The sequence below is a fragment of the Pteronotus mesoamericanus genome, unplaced genomic scaffold (genome assembly GCF_021234165.1).
Source record: "Pteronotus mesoamericanus isolate MK-2021 breed Mesoamerican mustached bat unplaced genomic scaffold, CSHL_Meso_final contig_22, whole genome shotgun sequence".
Classification (NCBI taxonomy): Eukaryota; Metazoa; Chordata; class Mammalia; order Chiroptera; family Mormoopidae; genus Pteronotus; species Pteronotus mesoamericanus.
In genome coordinates, this window is record NW_026555090.1 from 3,642,777 (window position 1) to 3,661,790 (window position 19,014).

Below are 19,014 nucleotides of genomic sequence, written 5' to 3' on the forward strand. Positions count from 1 at the left end.
GCAAGTCACCACAGAACCCAACAGGGGAAATGCTGGGCCTGATCAGGGAGGAAAAGAGGCCCTGGCCAGCGTGGCTCAGTTGATTGGGTGTTATCGCTGCAAAGCAAAAGCATGCAGACAGGATTCCCAGGGAGGGCACCTGCCTGGGTTTCAGGCTGGGTCCCCGGTCAGCTTGTGGGCAAGAGGCAACTGTTTCTCTCCCTCTCTTTCTCTCTCCCTTCTCCTTTCTCCAAAATTAAATAAATAAAATCTTTTAAAAAAGGAAAAAGGGAGGAAAAGAACTACCCCCTGAAGCTGCTGCAGACCTTAGCTAATCTGTATCTGCAGGAACCAGGAGAGTACGTGGGTCTGGGTCCTGAGGATGCTGGATCGAGCAGGGTGGGGCATGCAGTTGTGTGCTGGGGAGCTAAGTGAGGAGGAGTGTACTCAGGGAGAAGGGTTTAATCACACAGGCACGGATGCCAGGAGATAGCGCTAATACATTGCAAGCACTTTTGGAAGCTTGGAGAAATAGGTGGCCCCACACTGAGCACAATGCCAGGAATTCTTGGCAAATGGTGAAAGAAGGGGTTAAAAGGCTCAGGGAAGTGAGCACCCAAGAACAGGCAGCGTATGGCATGTAAGGCTGGAAAGCGAATCAGCCATGTGTCACTGGAAGGCTTGGAAGACCTTCTGCTGAGGCACGGACTCTGTCGGCGAGAAGTGCAGCAGCGGCGGCTGTCCTCTGCAGGCTGGGGCTGACGGCAGGGGACTGCTGCAGAACGGGGCTCCCTGAGGGCGGCGCTGAGCCCTCAGAGCCAGGGCAAGCTCGCTGAGCCTGAGGAGCAGTGAGAGCAAAGTGGGAGAGTGGAGGGAGCACTGATCTTCAGAGAACTACGGAGACCATGAACAGAAGAGGACGTGTCTGCAGACACAGCGCGTGGGCAGACAGCATGGGTGGGGCGCAACCTCTACAATCAAGTGAAACAAAGGATGGATGATCGAGAGGTGGTGGTTAATCAAACGTCACAACCTTTTGCCCCATTTCCAGACCCTCGTCAGCTTTCAGACCCACGACCCGCTGACTGAAGCAGAAGCCAAACTGCCCGAGGGAGGGCCCCCGGCCACACGGCATCGCGCACATGCGGGATGATTCTCCAGGCCGCCCCCAGAGCAACCTATGGCTGCACCGGGAGAGGGGGAGACCCCCAAGGTTCCAGGCTGCATTTCAGGGCCTGAAGCATCTTGATGGCCTCCATGTTAGCACAGAAGAACATGAGAGGCAGGTAGTAAGTAGAGTTCTGTTTCTCGGCAGGTTGGCAAGATGCACTGTGACATCTAGCGGTAGTTTCCCAAGACCTTGAACATACAATTGGAATAAATATACTTTTGGTTGGCAGGTCAAATTGTTTCACCAGCCTGTAAGGTAAGAGCTATCAAAATGTGGAAGGCCAAGTGGAATGCCATGAAACTGCCTCACTACTCCACCCCTGGTTAAGATGTAAACCAAAAAAAGAGCATTACATTCTGGTTAGTATGGCTTAGTGGACTGAGTGCCAGCCTGTGAACCAAGGAGTCACTGGTTCGAGTCCCAGTCAGGGTACAGGTCTGGGTTGCAGGCCAGGTCCCCAGTAGGGGGCACATGAAATGCAGCCACACATTGATATTACTCTTCCTCTCTTTCTCCCTCTCTTCCCCTCTGAAAATAAATAAATAAATAAATAAATAAATAAATAAATAAATATATTTTTTAAAGAGCATCTCATCCCAGAGGGAGTGGTAGAGATTCGTGCCCCTCTTAATGACCTAAGGGGTGAAGGGTGGTGGTCCTCAGCACAGCGACATTTATTCAACAGTCAAGTGCTTGCAAAAAAGAGGTGAGTCTTGGAGAATGATAGTGGATTGCTATAAAAGTAAAAAATGTCCCTCCAATTGCTTTGCTAGAACAGATTTAGGCAGCATTAAATCTATGGTGTTCAGCCACTGACCTGGCAAACGTGTTCATGTCCCTGATAAGTGAGAGTGCCAAGCATGTTGGAGGTCTTGGTAAAACTTGGTTATAACTACAGATTATATCCTTGGCTGGTGTGGCTCAGTGAACTGAGCACCGGCATGCGAACCAAAGGGTCTCCAGTTCAATTCCCAGTGTAGGGCACATGCCTGGGTTGCAGGCCAAGTCCTCGCGGGAAATGCAACCACACATTGATGTTTTTCTTCCTCTCTTTGTCCATCTCTTCCTCGCTCTAAAAATAAATAGAATCTTTTTTTTTAAAAAAATACCTACAGATGATGGAGCTAATACTACAGAGTTCAGGGGCTGCCACAGCAGTAAAATTTCAGGGGTCCAGAGTGGTATGGGGCAGGTCTGCAATTCCCTCCAATGGAAAGGAGGAGCTATTGCATCTCCCCCATTTCTTACAAAAGAAGGATGATACTTGATAGGGCCCTGTGGGTTCTGACGGTGGACTATTTCAACTTGACACGCTGATTCAGCTCCTCTACTCCATGGAGCCTGTCCGCTCTGAGTGGAGCAGGAAAAGGTTTGGTAGCCGGCCCAGGCTGCAGTACAAGCAGCCCTGCCCTTGGGCCGTATGACCCAGCATCTGGTCCGGAAAAGAGACCACATGGCCATGATGACCAGCCCCACTGTGAGAAGCACAGCACAGCTCCCCCGAGCCATGGAATGAGGTCTTGCCACCTTCAACAGAGAACGATTCCTCATTCAGAATCACCTACTGGCACGACTCTGGGTGTGACCACGGGACATCATGTGAACTGTTCATCGTGAACGATGATCTGTCAGACCTGCCACGTCGTAAGCATTGGTGGGCCTGGGAGTAATCCGGAAAAAGGATGGAAGTGGCTTATCTGAGTTTGGCGATGCTTTAACATAGGTAATACTCACAGACCCTAAGAAAAGGGGGGTCAGACCATGCCATGGGGACCACAGAAAGAAGTGCCAGGGTTGGTCAGGAGGTGGGGGGGAATCTGAAATAAGAGCCTTTGCTGTGGTTTCTATGGGAAGGAGCAGGGGAGGCAGGGGAAGTGGGTTCAGTGTTGGCTAGTGTGGATAATTTAGGTGCACTCCCTGGAGCAGAAGCTGTTCCTGGGGGTCTGGGGCCAGGCCGGGGCGATCAGGACAGGCGGGCGATGGTGTGGAGAGATAAAGAAGGAGGTGGGGGTGCAGGCTCTGGACTGGCTGGTTTTCCTTTGAAAAACATGTTGCTTCCTATCTATAGGAGTTGTTTACTATCTCTGGGAAGGACAGTCTCTCCAGAGTCAGGAAGGTCCCAGAAGTCAAAGCAACAGAATACAGAATAGAAGATACGAGGTCGATACAGGGCACGAATACTACCAAAGCGTACAAGTCAGCTGGGCAGACAGGTGGTCCAGACCTTCATGTTGCCCACCGATGACGCACCAGCACCGCTCTCTCAGTGTACGTCTATGACCCAGGTTGTGGTGGTCCATTTACTACAGGCAATGAAGGAAGGAAAAGCCCAACTTGGTTCATGGAAGAGTTGGCTCGCGACGTGGGTGCTGACCGAACATAGAGCGCTCCTGTGTTATGCTGCGATGGGGGCCTTGAAGGGCACCGATGAGAAGACTGCTCCAACGGGCAGAGCTTCTGTTGGTGCGCCTTGTCCTCCATTTTCTGTGGTGAGAGGAGCAGACAGAAGTAAGGATATACGTGGGCTCGCGGGCAATGATGTCTGGCTTGGATGGTTACTCAAGAGCTAGAAGATTGGAGGACTGGAGATGACGAGGTGTGGGGGTGGGAGAGGCGAGTCGATAAATCCATGAGAAGGGTTTGGAATGTGACAATCTTTGTACCACATGTCAGTGCTCACCAGAGGGGATCCACTACACAAGAAGCACTAAACCACCCAGTAGACAGGAAGACCTGTCCAGTTGTCGTCAGCAAATCTCTTTCATTAGCCACCCCAGTGCTGTCACAATGCACTCACGGACAGAGTGCCCGTGCGGGCAGCAGTGGAGGCTTCGCATGAGTGTATCTCCACAATCCCCATTCACCGAGGACGATGAAACTGTTGCGGCTGCGAACAGTCAGCCTACCAGCAGGAGAGAATGATGCGCAGCACCTGCCAGGGCACCAGCCTAGGAGCCCATCAAGCCCCTTGGTTACAAGCTAATTACATAGGCTGCTTTCCACTCCGGAAGGGTCAGAGATGGATCCTGGCTGAAATCTGCATACTAGTAAAATGCCACTATAATAAACTACAAAGAAAAGCTGTGAAGACACTCCAGATTGAAGGAGATAAAGGTGCTTTGTAATTAAACAACATAACTGACTATAGAGCACATTCTGTAATTGAGGGAAGAAAGGACATTGGGGTCATCTGAAAAATTACACAAGCGGCCCTTGCTGGTGTGGCTCAGTGGACCGAGTGCCAGTCTGTGAACCAAAGGGTCATCAGTTGATTCCCAGTCAGGGCACAGGCCTGGGTTGCAGGCCAGGTCCCCAGTAGGGGGTGCATGAAATGCAACCACACAGTGATGTTTCTCTCCCTCTTTTTCTCCCTCCCTTCCCCTCTGTCTAAAAATAAGTAAATAAAGTCTTAAAAAAAAAAGAAAAATTACACAGGGGACAGTAGAATAGATGAAAGTATCATATCAACTTTAAAGTTGCAGGAGTTGGTAACAGTACTGTGATTATGTGAAGAAGAACCCTTGGGATTTCTGAAGAACCCTTGGGAATATTTAGTAGTAAACGGTCATGACATATGTAACCTAACCTCAGACAATTCAAACAATTCAGAAAAAAAATTTCTGTTTGTAAACTTGTGTCTGTGTGTGCATCTACATTCTGAGAAAGGGGAAGTTATGCAGACACAGGTAATAAAGAAAATGGAGAAAAATGTTAAAAATAGGTGAATCTGGGCAAAGATTATGTTAGTATTCTTTGAACTGTCCTTATTTTTGCAAACTTTACATTGCATAATATTTTGTTAGTGCATTCCTTGATACTTCAATATTGTTTTGATTCTTTACCTTTTCCTGGGGGAGGAAATTTCAATCTGAAGAAAATGTTACAGAAGGAAAACAAAAATAGGAACCTAGAAGCACATGAATAAGATGGTATATATGCGAACACTTTATGGATAAAGTGAGAAAACAATTTCGAGAAATATTAAAAGTAATCTAAATAATAGGGAGTAAAGCTTGCAGGGTAAATTTTTTTCTTTTCCCCCCTTTAATATATACATTTCATTTGAAAATATATTTTATTGATTATGTTATTACAGTTATCCCAATTTTTACCCTTTTGCCTCCCTCTGCCCAGTACCTCAATTAACTCCAGCAATCCCCTGTCTTAGTTCATGTCCATGGGTCGTGCATGTAAGTTCTTTGGCTTCTCCATTTCCTATAGTATTCCTAACATCCCCCTGTCTATTTTGTACCTACCAATTATGTTTCTTAACCCCTGCATCTTTTCCCCCATTCTCTCCCTTCCCCCTCCCAGCTGACGACCCTCCAAATGATCTCCATACCTATGATTCTGTTCCTGTTTTGCTTGTTTGCTTAGTTTGTTTTTTAGATTAAACTGTTGATAGTTGTGAGTTTGTTGCCATTTAATGCTTATAGTTTTGATCGTCTTTTTGTTAGATAAGTCCTGTTAACCATGCATGTAATAATGGCCTGGTGATGATGAACTTCTTTTAGCTTTACCTTGTCTGGGAAGCACTTTATCTGCCCTTTGATTCTAAATGATAGCTTTGCTGGGTAGAGTCATCTAGGATGTAGGTCCTTGAGTTTCATCACTTTGAATACTTCTTGCCAGTCTCTTCTAACCTGTAAATTTTCTTTTGAGAAATCAACTGACAATCTTATGAGAACTCTTTTGTAGGTAATTCTCAGCTTTTCTCTTGCTGCTTTTTTCCCCCTTTAAAAAATTTTTTCCTTTATTTTTAAAATCATGTTTATTCTATTACAGTTGTCTCAGTTTTTCCCCCTTTGTCCTCCTCCACCCATCCCACCCCACCCCCCTCTCCCACAGTCAATTCCCACTCTGTTGCCCATGTCCATGGGGTCATTCATACATGTTCTTTGTCTAGTCCCTTCCCCTTCTTTCCACCATTGTCCTCCTTCCACATCCCCTCTGGTCACTTTCAGTCTGCTCCATGTTTCCATGCCTGTGGTTTATTTCATTCATTAGTTTATTTTTTTTAACAGATTCCACTTATAGGTGAGATCATATGATAATTGTTTTTCACTGACTGGCTTATTTCACTTAACATAATATTCTCCAGTTCCATCCATGTTGTCGCAAAAGGTAGAAGCTCCTCCTTTCTTTCTTTCTTTATTTTTTTAAAAATAATTCAGATTGATCTTATTTTTTAAATGTCAAGATCCATTATATTAAACAATTCAAATGCATTTTAAAGTCTCAGCAATTAAAACAACATGACACCAGCACAGAAATAATCAAGTAGGTCAATGAAATGAAATGAGCATTCTAGAAACACATGTATATATCTGTCTAACAATGTAATATATGATTAAATTGATACTTCAAATCAATAGGTAAAATAAGGCTTATTCAACAACTAAGGTGCGTGGACCACTATTACATGAAATAAAACAAATATAGAGCCCTATCTCACACATTATACAAAAAATACTCTGGTGAGTTAAAAATCAATATGTAAAATCAAAGGAGTTTTAGGGGAAAATACAAAATAATATTTTTCTCACCCTGAAGTAAAATATTCAAACCCAGAAGCTATAAAGTAAAATATTGACAATATGACTCTATTCAACATTTAAGACTATACAGTAATATACATATAATGTATAGAATAGAGAGCCCAGAAATAAACCCATGTCTTTATAGTCAATTAATATTTGACAAAGGGGAGAACCTGTGTTTACGTTTATTTCAGCACCATGGTGTTTTGATTGCTATGGCCTTGTAGTATAGTTTGATATTAGATAGCATGATTTCTCCACTTTTGTTCTTCCTTCTCAAGACTGCTTTGTTATTTGGGGTCTTTTGTGGTTCCATATAGACTTTTGGAATATTTGTTCTAGTTCTTTGAAATACGCCATTTGTATCTTAATAGGAATTGAGTTGAATCTGTATATTGCTTTGGGTAGTATGGACATTTTAATGATGTTCATTCTTCCTCTCCATGAACATGATATATGCTTCCACTTTTTGTATCTTCTTCAATTTTTTTCTTCAGTGTCTTATAATTTTCTGAGTACAGGTCTTATACATTCTTGGTTAAATTTATTCCTAGGTATTTTATTCTTTTTCAATCAATTGTGAATGGGATTGTTTTCTTAATTTCCCCCTTCTGAAAGTTGATTATTGGCATATAAAAATGTAGCTGATTTCTGGATGTCAATTTTGTATTCTGCTACTTTATTTAAATCATTTATCAGTTCCAGTAGTTTTTTTTGTGGAATCTTTAGGATTCTCTGCATACAGTATCATGTCATCTGCAAAGAATGACAGTTTTACTTCTTCCTTTCCAATTTGGATGCCTTTTATTTCCTCTTCTTCTCTTATTGCTATGGCTAGGACTTATGTCCCTATGTTGAACAAGAGTGGCCAAAGTGCACATCCCTGCCTTGTTTGCGATCTTAAGGAGAGATCGTATGGTATTAGTCAAGGGGAAAAAACTGCAAAGACCAACTAAGCGATCCAGCAGGGCCATTGAGTGTCATGTTGACTGTGGTTCTGTCATATATGGCCTTTATTACATTGAGCTATGTTCCCTCTATTCCCACTTTGCTGAGTTTTTAAAATCATAACTGAGTACTGGATTGTTTGCAAATTTTTGCTTTCTTTTGCATCTACTTATATGATCATGGGGTTTTTATCCTTCATTTTGTTTATATGGTGTATCAAGTTAATAATTTTTGGATATTGTACAAACATTGCCTCCTAGGAATATATCCCACTTGATCATGGCATATCATCTTTTTGATTTATTGCTGTATTTAGTTTGCTCAATGTTGTTGAGGATTTTAGCATCTGTGTTCATCAGAGATATTGGCCTATAATTTTCTTTCCTTGTAGTGCCTTTATCTGGTTTTGGAATTAGGATAATTTTGGCCTCATAACATGAGCTTGGGAGTCTTACATCCTGCTGAATTTCTTGGAATGGCTTGAGGAGAGGTGTTAGATCTCTGAATGTTTGCTAAATTCACCTGTGAAGACATCTGGTCCAGGGCTTTTGTCTGTTGTTTTTTTGGGGATGTTTTCTTTTTATTACTGCTTTATTTCACTAGTTGTAATCTGTCTATTCAGATTCTCTGATTTTTCTTGGGTCAGTTCTGGAAGATTGTATGTTTCTAGGAATTTATCCTTTTTTTTACAGATTGTCCAATTTGTTGGCATATAATTGCTCATAATATTTTCTTACAATTCCTTGTATTTCTTGGTGTCAGTTGTTACTTCTCCTTTTTCAATTCTGATTTTATTTATTTGGGTTCTCTTTTCTTGATGAATCTATCTAAAAGTTTATGAATCTTGTTTATTTTTTAAAGAACCAGCTCTTGGATTCATTGATCTTTTGTGTTTGTTTTTTTTTTAAGACTCTATTTTGTTTCTATCTGCTCTGATCTTTATTATTTCCTTCCTTCTACTCACTTTGAGTTTTGTTTGTTTTTCTCTTTCAAATTCCTTTAAGTATAAATCAGATAGTGTATATGAGTGTTTTCTTGTTTCTTGAGGCAGGCCTGTAACACTATGAATTTCTCTTTTAGGACTGCTTTCTCTGTGTCCCACAGATTTTGGGTTGTATTCTTATTTTCATTTGTTTCAAAACATCTTTTGATGTCTTCCTTGATCTCAATGTTAACCCATTTATTGTTTATTAACATGTTATTTAACTTTCATGTCTTTGTGTTTTTCAGTGTTCTTCTTGTGGTTGACTGCTGGTTTCACAGCATTATGGTCAGCGATGGTGCTTGCTATGATTTCATCTTAAATTTATTGAGACTTGTTTTGTGTCCTAACATGTGGTCTACTCTAGAAAACATTCAACGTGCACTTGAAAAGAATGTATATTCTGCTGGTTTGGGATGAAGTACTCTGATTTCTGTTAGATTCCAACTCTAAAATGATTATTGAATCGCTAACCTCTTCTGACACCCTCTTGTAAGACCAGTATGGGGGTGAAATAGGGATTTGTGCAATGAGAAGGCTGTAGAACTGTGAGGTTGTTTATGGTGGACCCTTTTATTAACTTCTGAACCTTCACGTGGATGGTCAAACATTTGTTTCAGCAGACATTTTTGCTTTCAAAATGAAGTTTTCTTCTTGTAAAAAATAAATATGGTTATGAATAGTTTCATTAAGAAAAAAAGAATACTGTGAACATATCTAGATGAAATGGAAAATTCTTTTTCAATGATTCAGTAGGTAGCCAGCAGAGGGCACAAGGCCACCAGAGTGAGCGCAAAATTCCCTGCGCTGCTCCCCTCGGCCACTAAAGGGCGCGCGAGTCACCCTTTCTGATTCACCAGGAAAATGCTTGATGTCTAAAGCCCGTGGGCTGAGCGAGCTTTGTCCCCAGCTTCTGGAGGGACGTTTTCTTAAAAAGCTAACTCCGCTGCAGCAGCAGCTTCCATTTTCTGAAATGTTCGTGTGTTTTATTTTTTACCTTCTCATGTAATATTTTATCAAGATTTATTTTACAACAATAGCTATTCATTGAGGCGTTCGAACGTCGTGTCCATAATGTGAGGAAGCATTTTGTAAAATTCAGAGAGAGCAGAAATGCCGGCAGTGGTGAGAGCTCTGGACAAAACACGGGTTCCCTCCCACGTGATGTGAGCCCGAAGTGAAAGGGGAAAAGAGCGCTCCCAGAGTATGCTTTCATCAAACATTTTAAGGTTTCATTTTCCCTTTAACTTCAAAGTATTTGAAAACAGATTGAAAAATTGCAAAGTAGGAATGTTAAAAATCCTTTCTTTTTAGAGCTGGGTTATTATTATTATTATTTTAGAGAGAGGGAGAGAAACAGATTTGTTGGTTCACCCATTATGCATTCATCAGTTGATTCTCATATGTGCCCTGACTGGGGATCAAATTCACAAACTTGTGGTATCCAGATAGATGATGCTCTAACCAGCTGAGATATGCAGCAGGGCCTAAAAATCCTTTTCGAAAAATTTAATTTATACTGAATTAAATTAAAACTGAATTTATTATATCATACATTTACTCTCCTGACTTTAATGATAAAAAACTCATCAATAATATTTTTAAAATATAATTCTTACTTTATCTCATTTCACTTGAGACAAGTGACATGTTATACATTTTCTCATGATCCAGCGACAATTTTAAATAATTGTTCATTAATATAGCTTTCTCTCCTGCAAGACCCCATTTGTAACTGGTGGTGTGAAAAATTACATACCAAGTCTACTTCCTTATGTGGAAAAGAGCTCAGCAAATTTGTGATCAGTGCTTGGAATTGAAACATTATCTTTTAAATTTCAATACCAATGATTGTACCATCTAAGGAATTGAGGTTTAAACTGACATAGCATTAGAACTACAGGGTGGGAGCATTTTGTGGGTGTTGGTGTGGAAATTACCTGCTTGTAATAGAAATAACAGCAATGCTTGATTGTATTTGTGTAGTTTGAGAGGTTAAAGACTACTTACTGGATTTCTAGTAGAGCTATTGTTTGAGATTGGAGACAAGAAGAAAAGTAATTTTTATTTGAGGAGGAAGTTCTAGGCTTCAATTTGAGATAGATGGGGTCTAGCAGAGGTAACACCTGCTTGAGTGTGGTTGGTAAGGTAATAATATGGGTGTAATAATTTATAGTTTTAATTCGAACAATTTACCTAAAATGTCAAATGGTGTGCTTGAGTATGACATTGTTACATTACAGAATTACATGCTTATGATTTTGTAATAAAAGATTTTGTAATAAAAAGGGGCATTATTTGTGCCTGACTCTGTGTTTTAACTTCCTGTAGCACTTGGAAGTAGAATGAGTTTTGACTTTTATTTATTTTAAAAATTATAGTTGAGATGCAACATTATATTAGTTTCAGGTGTATAACATAGTGATTCAACCTTTATATCTCTTATGAAGTGATCACACAATAAGTAGACATGAACCTTCAGGCATTTTCACCACAATGAAAGAAACTGAAGCAATGAAAGAAATGCACAAGATTTCCAAGACAGTATGTAGTCAAAGGAGAGCACAGGGGCTGGAACTGAGCCTTGGGATGTTTCAATCAGTATTTTGCGGAGGACCTTGCAAAGGACACTGGCAAGAAGTAGGCACAATAGTTTGAAGACAGTCAGGAGCCTGAGACATCAGAAGACCCTAGGAAAAATAGTCTGAAAAGGAGGTCATGGTCTAATTATTCTTTGTGTCCAAGTAAATGAAGATCGATGAGACCCAAGATGATGAGGAGTAAGTGGAAGCTGCACTAACCTCCTCCCACAGGACCAAACTGGAATTACAACTAAATTATAGAAAAATCATCTTGAATAACCAACTGAACACTAGTTGGAGAGAATTCTTATATCCAGGAACAGACAGAAGAAGCCACATCACCACAACGTGACTGGTGGGGAGAGCAGAGGAGGAGCGAGGGCTGGCTGGGCTCCCACAGGGGAATATTTCAGTAGCTGGGGCCGGGGGTTCCCCCTGAGAAGTGTGGGGTCTAAACCCCAAGCTGGGCTTCCCAGCCTACGGCACCAGAATTGGGAAAGGAACCCAAACAACATAACACTGTGAAAAGTAGCAGGATTTCTGCCCACCAGGGCGGGAGAGAGAGCCTCTTAAATGAAGACCCAAGTAAATGAAGACCAAGGTTCACAGGACATATTCATGGAATGATCGTGGTTATCACGGCAAGATTTGCATATGAGGAGATGATCAGTGATACTAGAAAGTCAGAGGCTGGAGATGTGAGGAAATGGGACTGAACATTTAGTTTCCTTACAAAGAGGAAGAAAGAGACGGGGCTGGAGCTGTATAAAGACACGCAGAGGAATGTTCAAGATCAAAGATATTTAGTGAGTTCAAGAAGGGAAAGCAGGTGGAGGAGTGACGGAGAGGTTGCTGATAACAGATTTAATTGATAATCAATGACTTTAGGAATCAAGGAATTTAGGAATAAATTAGAAAAATCAAACTTAGCTAGGGGCAGACATGACTTCAGTTTTAATGAGGAAAGGCGCAAACAAAGCTATGATTGCAGGAAAATCTGTAGATTTTATGGTAATGAATGGAGACATTTTGTCAAATTGTCTACTTCATCTGTGTAGTGAAAACGTTTGGGGGGAGATGAGAATACATGAACCTGAGAATACAGGGAGCACGTTGGAGATATTCACGGAGCCCATTGATTTAATGAACTTTGCGGTTGGGATCACCTGATGTGCGTGAGAGACACCGAGAGGTTTGCGAGTCCGTGCGTAGAGCAGGGCAACGAGCCTGGCCCGTGCGGGTCAGAGGCCGTGGGAGACGCAGGCAACTGGGCTCAGTGGGACTGGCTTGGGACCAGCCGACGAGGTGAAAGGTGGGAGGGACAGGGCAATTGTTGGTCTTGGTGTGCACAGCAGTGTCCTCGCCTGCGGTTTCACTTTTCACAGTTTCAGTTACCTGCAATCGATGGCAGCCTGAAACTATATAATGGAAAATGCCAGAAATAAACAGTTCATAAAATTTAAATTGTGCACTGTTCTGGGTAACGTGATGAAATGTCTCACTGTCCCAGGGGGTGTGAATCGTCCATCCCTTTGTCCAGCCAGTCCACGCTGTATGTGACCCCTGCCTGTTAGTCACTCAGGTCCCCTCTCGGTCATCAGAGGCCGGTCATGCTTTCTCAGTGCCTGGGTTCAGGTCACCCATATTGTACTTCATAATGGCCCCAAAGAGCAAGAGTAGCGATGCTGGCCATTCAGATGTGCCAGCGGGAAGATGTAAAGTGCTTGTTTTTAAATTAAAGTGAAAAGGTGACTGCCGTAAAGTAAGATGTTTTGAGAGAGACCACATTCACATAAGTTTAATTACAGCACATTATCATAACTCATCTATATTAAGTTTTTCATTTCTTACTGTATGTAATTTGTAAATGAAACTTTATCATAGTTATGGCATATAGGAAAAAACACGGTATACATAGGGTTTGACACTATCCTTGGTTTCAGGGATCCACTGGGGCTGTTGGAATGTGTCCCCCCCAGATAAAGGGGGATGACTGTATACGTTAAAACTGGGAACTGGGCGGTCACCTGGGGTCTCATACATGAGAAGTGGATTCAGTACCCTGAGTTCCCGCGCGCTAAGACAACCAGGCACGGAGGGCGACTGTGGGAACACGCTGGAAGGAGGTTATAACAGCGGGGAGGGATCCGAGATAATGGATTTGAGAGGTAAAACCCAGGTACTATAACCTAGTCTGATGTGTATCCCTGAAGACAAACATGCTTAGGGATTTGAACTTAGAAGAAGGCAGCATGAGGTTCTAATTCTAGCCATGTAATAAGTTCAGCCATTGAATTCTGTTATAATGTGAATCATCTCTGAGCCGTAGTTCTCCTCAGTTGTAAGGGGGTGGGTGGCTAATCCCTAAGCATCAGGTTTGCTTTGAGGATTAGATGAGCAAATGGATTTACAACCTCCATGAACATAGTCTGAGTGAATACAATTTTTAGGGTTTTTTTCCTCCTCTTTTGCGCCTCAGGTTCAAACACTTGATTGAGTTTACCCTGCTTCTTATTATGGCACTGAACCACATTGGCCAAGCATTCAACCAAAATTGTTGTTAAGATCTTTGCTCAGTGATTTTTCAGTTGCACCAAAATTGTTGCAGAATCACCTCCCAAAGTTCAGATTCATGTACCTGATGTGCTAGGAGGTCAAAACATGTACCTGATGTGCTAGGAGGTAGAGAAAGGTTTATTGGATTGGGCTGAGGCAAGAGGATAGGGGAGCAAGATGTCCCAAAAGCATCCCCCAGAAAGCAAAAGTAGGGAGTTTTTGTGCTGCCAGGGAGTTGGAGGGAAGGGGAGGGCGGAGCTTCCGGGAACGGAGAGAGAAGGCTGTGTTCCTTTACTCACAGGTAACTCTTTTTTGTTTGCATCAGACCCCTGGGTGTCAGCAGCTGGTTGTAGCGACCTTGAAGACATTCCTTTTTTCTGCAAAATAAATTTATAAGTTGCCCTGTGGTCCTGAAGTTATTTCCTCATACTTAACAAAGAAACAGTCCATCAGCAACACAAAATCTTATTGTGAGAACACGGGGTGCTGGGTCGAAGAACTGAGATTCTGTGAAATACCTCATACTTGTGTGTCAGTGAATTAGCTTTAAAGCAGAAACTAGACATCTTATGATTATACCTGTTGTTTAAACTATCGTTGTGTTGTACTTAACTGGCTCTATTTTTCTATTATCTCAAGCAAAGTATACATTTAAACATTTCTCCTGGTACTTGCTTTACAGGTAGGCCTTTAGAACATGACCAACATACTTTTTTAATCTTTGGCTATAAGTTATGTGACAGACAAAGCAATGAAAACATTTCACTAAAACCTATACCTATATCTTAATTAAGAATTAAATTATTTCATTCTAGCTGCCAAAAGTACTAGGGGGTTTAAAATTACAAGGGCTTGGCTACACAATGAAGCTGACGGGGGTGGGGGACAAACAAAACTAAAAATAGATAAAATCCTTTGTTAAATGTATCATTAACGTGGTCTGCGTTGAGGTAACAAAATAATATTTTTCACATTAACCATCTGTCCGTGGATGGATGCCGAGGTGTTTTTCCACAAGGGACGTGCCCCTTGGCTCCCCCGTGTGTCCTGGACCTGATCTGCAGAGACGGAGGCCAAGACTTCGGCGGCCCCTCGGCTGTGTCGGCCTCCCCTGCGCAGGTCCCTGAAGGCCCTCTTCCCGCACTACCTGGACTCCTGGGTAAGGAGGGTGCAGGCAGCCCACCACCCAGAATTGGCCAAGAAAAAACCATTGGAGCAGCCGAGAAACCGTTGGTAATTGTTAAGCCTTTCACCCATACGGAGAGCATCACAGAGATTGAAGAGGATTTTTAAACTTTTGGAAAGAGCTCCAAGATGAAAGGGAGTGAGGAGGTTGCTGGCCCCATAGTTCAAACCGAGTAAGAGAGGCTTCAGCAGGCCACCCGGGGAGCTTGATATGTGTCCCTTGGAGTTCAGGGACTAGGTGGCCTGATGTATCGTTTTGCTGAAAAAACTAAGGGGCAGCCTGACTAGCTACCTGTTCCTGGTTAAATTGAAAGAAGGTGTGCGCACACCTTTGGAGCACAAAATTGAGGGCAAAAGATGCATGAATTCTTCCTGTGGTCAAGGCATGATCTGTGCACATGGGGTCCTCTTAGGTGCTATCCACTGGGCTGCCTGAAGGCCCAATCAGATCTCCTAGAAGATAATCCTGGATGTTGACTAAGAAAAACAACCAGCAAAAATAAAGTATATGCCAGGGTTAGGCGAAATTCAGGAGAGGATCCTCAACACTGAATGAGCCTTTCAAAATTCCACACAATTCCCAGAGTGGGGTCCCTGCTGGCAGCACTCCTGACCACGCAGGCTCTCCCTGTGCCTTTGTTTACCCTCTCTCTCTTGCTCTCACTCTGAAGGGGTCAGAGACACACTTAGCAAGCTGTGTGTGTGTGGCGGCGGGGGCGGGGGGGTGGTGGCGAGTAGAGGGAAGGAAAGTTAGAAGTGCAAGACCAGGGGAGAAGGCGCTCCATCTTTAATTTATTTTCAGACACTTGCCTATGACTCACGATAAATGTTGTAATCACAGCCCAGGGAGCATTTCTTATCACAAAGTGACCAGAAAAGCCATGGGATTGTCCTTACACTCTTCCCCACTCTTATCTCCATCATCCCTGAGAGGGCAAATGAGCAATCTGAGTATATTTTTAAGGGATGATAGGATGTAAGGTGACTTTTTGATCCTACCCCACAGTTGTTTAATTATAGAAAAATCAACCTGAATAACCAACTGAGGTTTAGCTGAACTGAAATAGCATAACAAAAGATGTACATAAAAAGCCACATAGAGACTAGTAAGAAGGGTGGAGGGGTGGAAAGGGTTGGCTTCTGCACCCAAGTGTGGCAGCTGAGAAGCTGAAGGGATGTCTTGGCTGCAAAACACCCTCCCCCCAGGAGTGTGGGGTCTCAACCCCACACAGGTATCCCCAGCCCAGAGCAACAGAGACAGGAGGAGGAGCCTGCATGGCTTTGGTGGTGAAAATCAGTGGGGCTTCAGTCCAGCTGGGAGAGAAGGGTCCGCTAGAGACCCAGAGGCCACCTTCCCAGGGTGGGGCCCCCCTCCTGTCACAGCGCCAGCCGGGGGAGTGCGCTGCCGCGCCCTCAGCTCCTGGGGCCGCTACTCTGCTGTGCTCGCAGCCTGCACAGGGCTGCGCTGGCTGCGCCCCGCAGGGACCTTTGGGGTGCTCTTTCTCTGGAGGGGCTCTTGGTGGAGTCTCAGACAGTGACTGAAGTGTGTAACTTTGGAAAGGGGACCATTCAAGAACCTGTTTGAAGAAATAATGACTGAGAACTTCCCAAGCCTGGTGATGGAAAAAGTCACACAAGTTCAAGAAGTGCAGGCAGTCCCAATCAAGATAAACCCAAAGAGACTTACACAAAGACACATCATCATTAAAAAGGCAAAGGTTAAAGACAGAGAGAATCTAAAAAGCAGGAAGAGAGAGACAGTTAGTTACCTACACGGGAGCTCCCATAAGGCTGTCAGCTGATTTATCAGCAGACACGCTTCAGGCCAGAAGGGAGTGGCACAAAATATGCAAAGTGATGAAAGCAAGGACCTACAACCAAGCCTACTCTATCCAGCAAAGCTATCATTTAAATTGCAGGTGAAATAGAGCTTCCCAGTTAAAAAGACACTAAAGGAGTTCATTATCACCGAGCCAGTATTGTAAGAAATGTTAAAGGGCCTACTTTAGGAAAGAGGAGGAGGAGTCAAAAATAACATAGGCATAAAGAATAAAGAGGCAATAAATAAGTACCTATAAATAATAACCATAAATGTAAATGCACTAAAATCTCTAATAAAAAGACAAAGGGTAACTGAATGGATAAGAAAACAAGACCCATATGACCTATATAAGTGCTGTCTACAAGAGAACTACTTCAGAACAAAAGATACACATGGACAGAAAGTGAAGGAATGGAAAAAATATTCCATTCAAATGGAAACAACAACAAAAAAAAGGTGGGGTTTAAATATTATATCAGATAAAATAGACTTCGAAACAAAAGCCAGAACAAGAGACAAAAAAGGTCACTACATATTACTAAGGGGAGTAATCAAACAAGATACATAACCTTTGTTAACATATATGCACCCAACATAGGAGCACCTAAATAGATAAAGAAAATCTTGGTGAACAGCAAGGGAGAGACTGACAGCAATACACTCATAGTAGGGAATTTTTAACACCCCGCTGTCATTAATGGTAGATCTTCCAGACAAAAATCAACATAGGAACAGTGTCCTTAAACACAACACTGGATTGGATGGATTTAATTGATAGTTACAGACCATTTCATCCCAAAGCAGTAGAATATACATTCTTCTTAAGTGCACATCAAACATTCCCAAAGACCACATGTTAGGACACAAAATAAGTCATCATAAATTCAAAGAGATTAAAATCATATCAATTATCTTCTCTGACCACAATTGTATACACTAACTTTAGTTGAACTTTGATAATCCACTACCATCGGACCAGCCTCACAATTGTATAAAACTAGATATCAATTACAATAAAAAGGGAAAAATATTTGAACATACAGGAGCTAAATAAGATGTTATTAAATAATGAATGGGTTAACAATGAGATCAAAGAAGAAATCAAAAGCCTAGAGATAAACAAAAATGAACACACGACAACACAAAACCTATGGGACAGCGAAGCAGTTCTGAAATGGAGCTCATAGGATTACAGACCTCCCTCAAAAAGTAAGCAAAATCTCAAACAATCTGACTCTACACCTAAAAGAACTAGAAAAAGAAAAACAAGGAAAGCCCAGGGTAAGTAGAAGGAAGAAAATAATAAAGATTAGAGCCAAAATAAATAACATAGAGATTACAAAAATAATATAAAGATCAATGAAACCAAGGGCTGGTTTTTAGAAAAGATGAACAAGGTCAATAAACCTTTAATTAGACTCACCAAGGAAAAAAAAGAGAAGACCCAAATACATAAAATCAAAAATAAAAGAGAAATAACAACCGACACAACTGAAATATAAAATATTGTAAGAGAATACTATGAACAACTATATGCCAACAAATTGGACAACCTGGATGAAATGAATAAATTCCTAGAATCATGTAATTTTATAAAAATGAATCAGGAAGCATCAGAAAATCTGAATAGACCAATCACAATGAATGAAATTGAAGCAGTAATAAAAAAAATCACTCAGAAAACAAATATCTTGGACCAGGGATGTCTTCACAGGTGAATTTTACCAAACATTCTAAAAAGAACTGACACCTATCCTCCTCAAACTATTCTAAAAATTCCAGAGGAGGGAAGACTACCAAGCTCATTTTATGGGGCTACTATTATTCTATTTCCAAAACCAGATAAAGACAATACAATGAAAAAAATTATAGGCCAATATCTCTGATGAACATACAATGTAAAAGCCTCAACAAAACAATAGCAAACCAGATCCAGTAATACATTTAAAAGATCATCTGCCATGACCAAGTGAGATTTATCCGGAGATGCAAGGGTGGTACAATATTCACAAATCAATAAATATGATACATCACAAAAACAAAATTAAGGATAAAAACCATATGATCATATCAATAGATGCAGGAAAATCATTTGATGAAATCCAGCACCCATTTATGATAACTCTCAGCAAAGTGGCGATAGAGAGATAAAACCTCAGCATAGTAAAGGCCATGTGTGTCCAACCCACTGCCAGCATCATACCCAAGGGGCAAAAACTACAAGCATTTCAAGATCAGGAACAAGACAG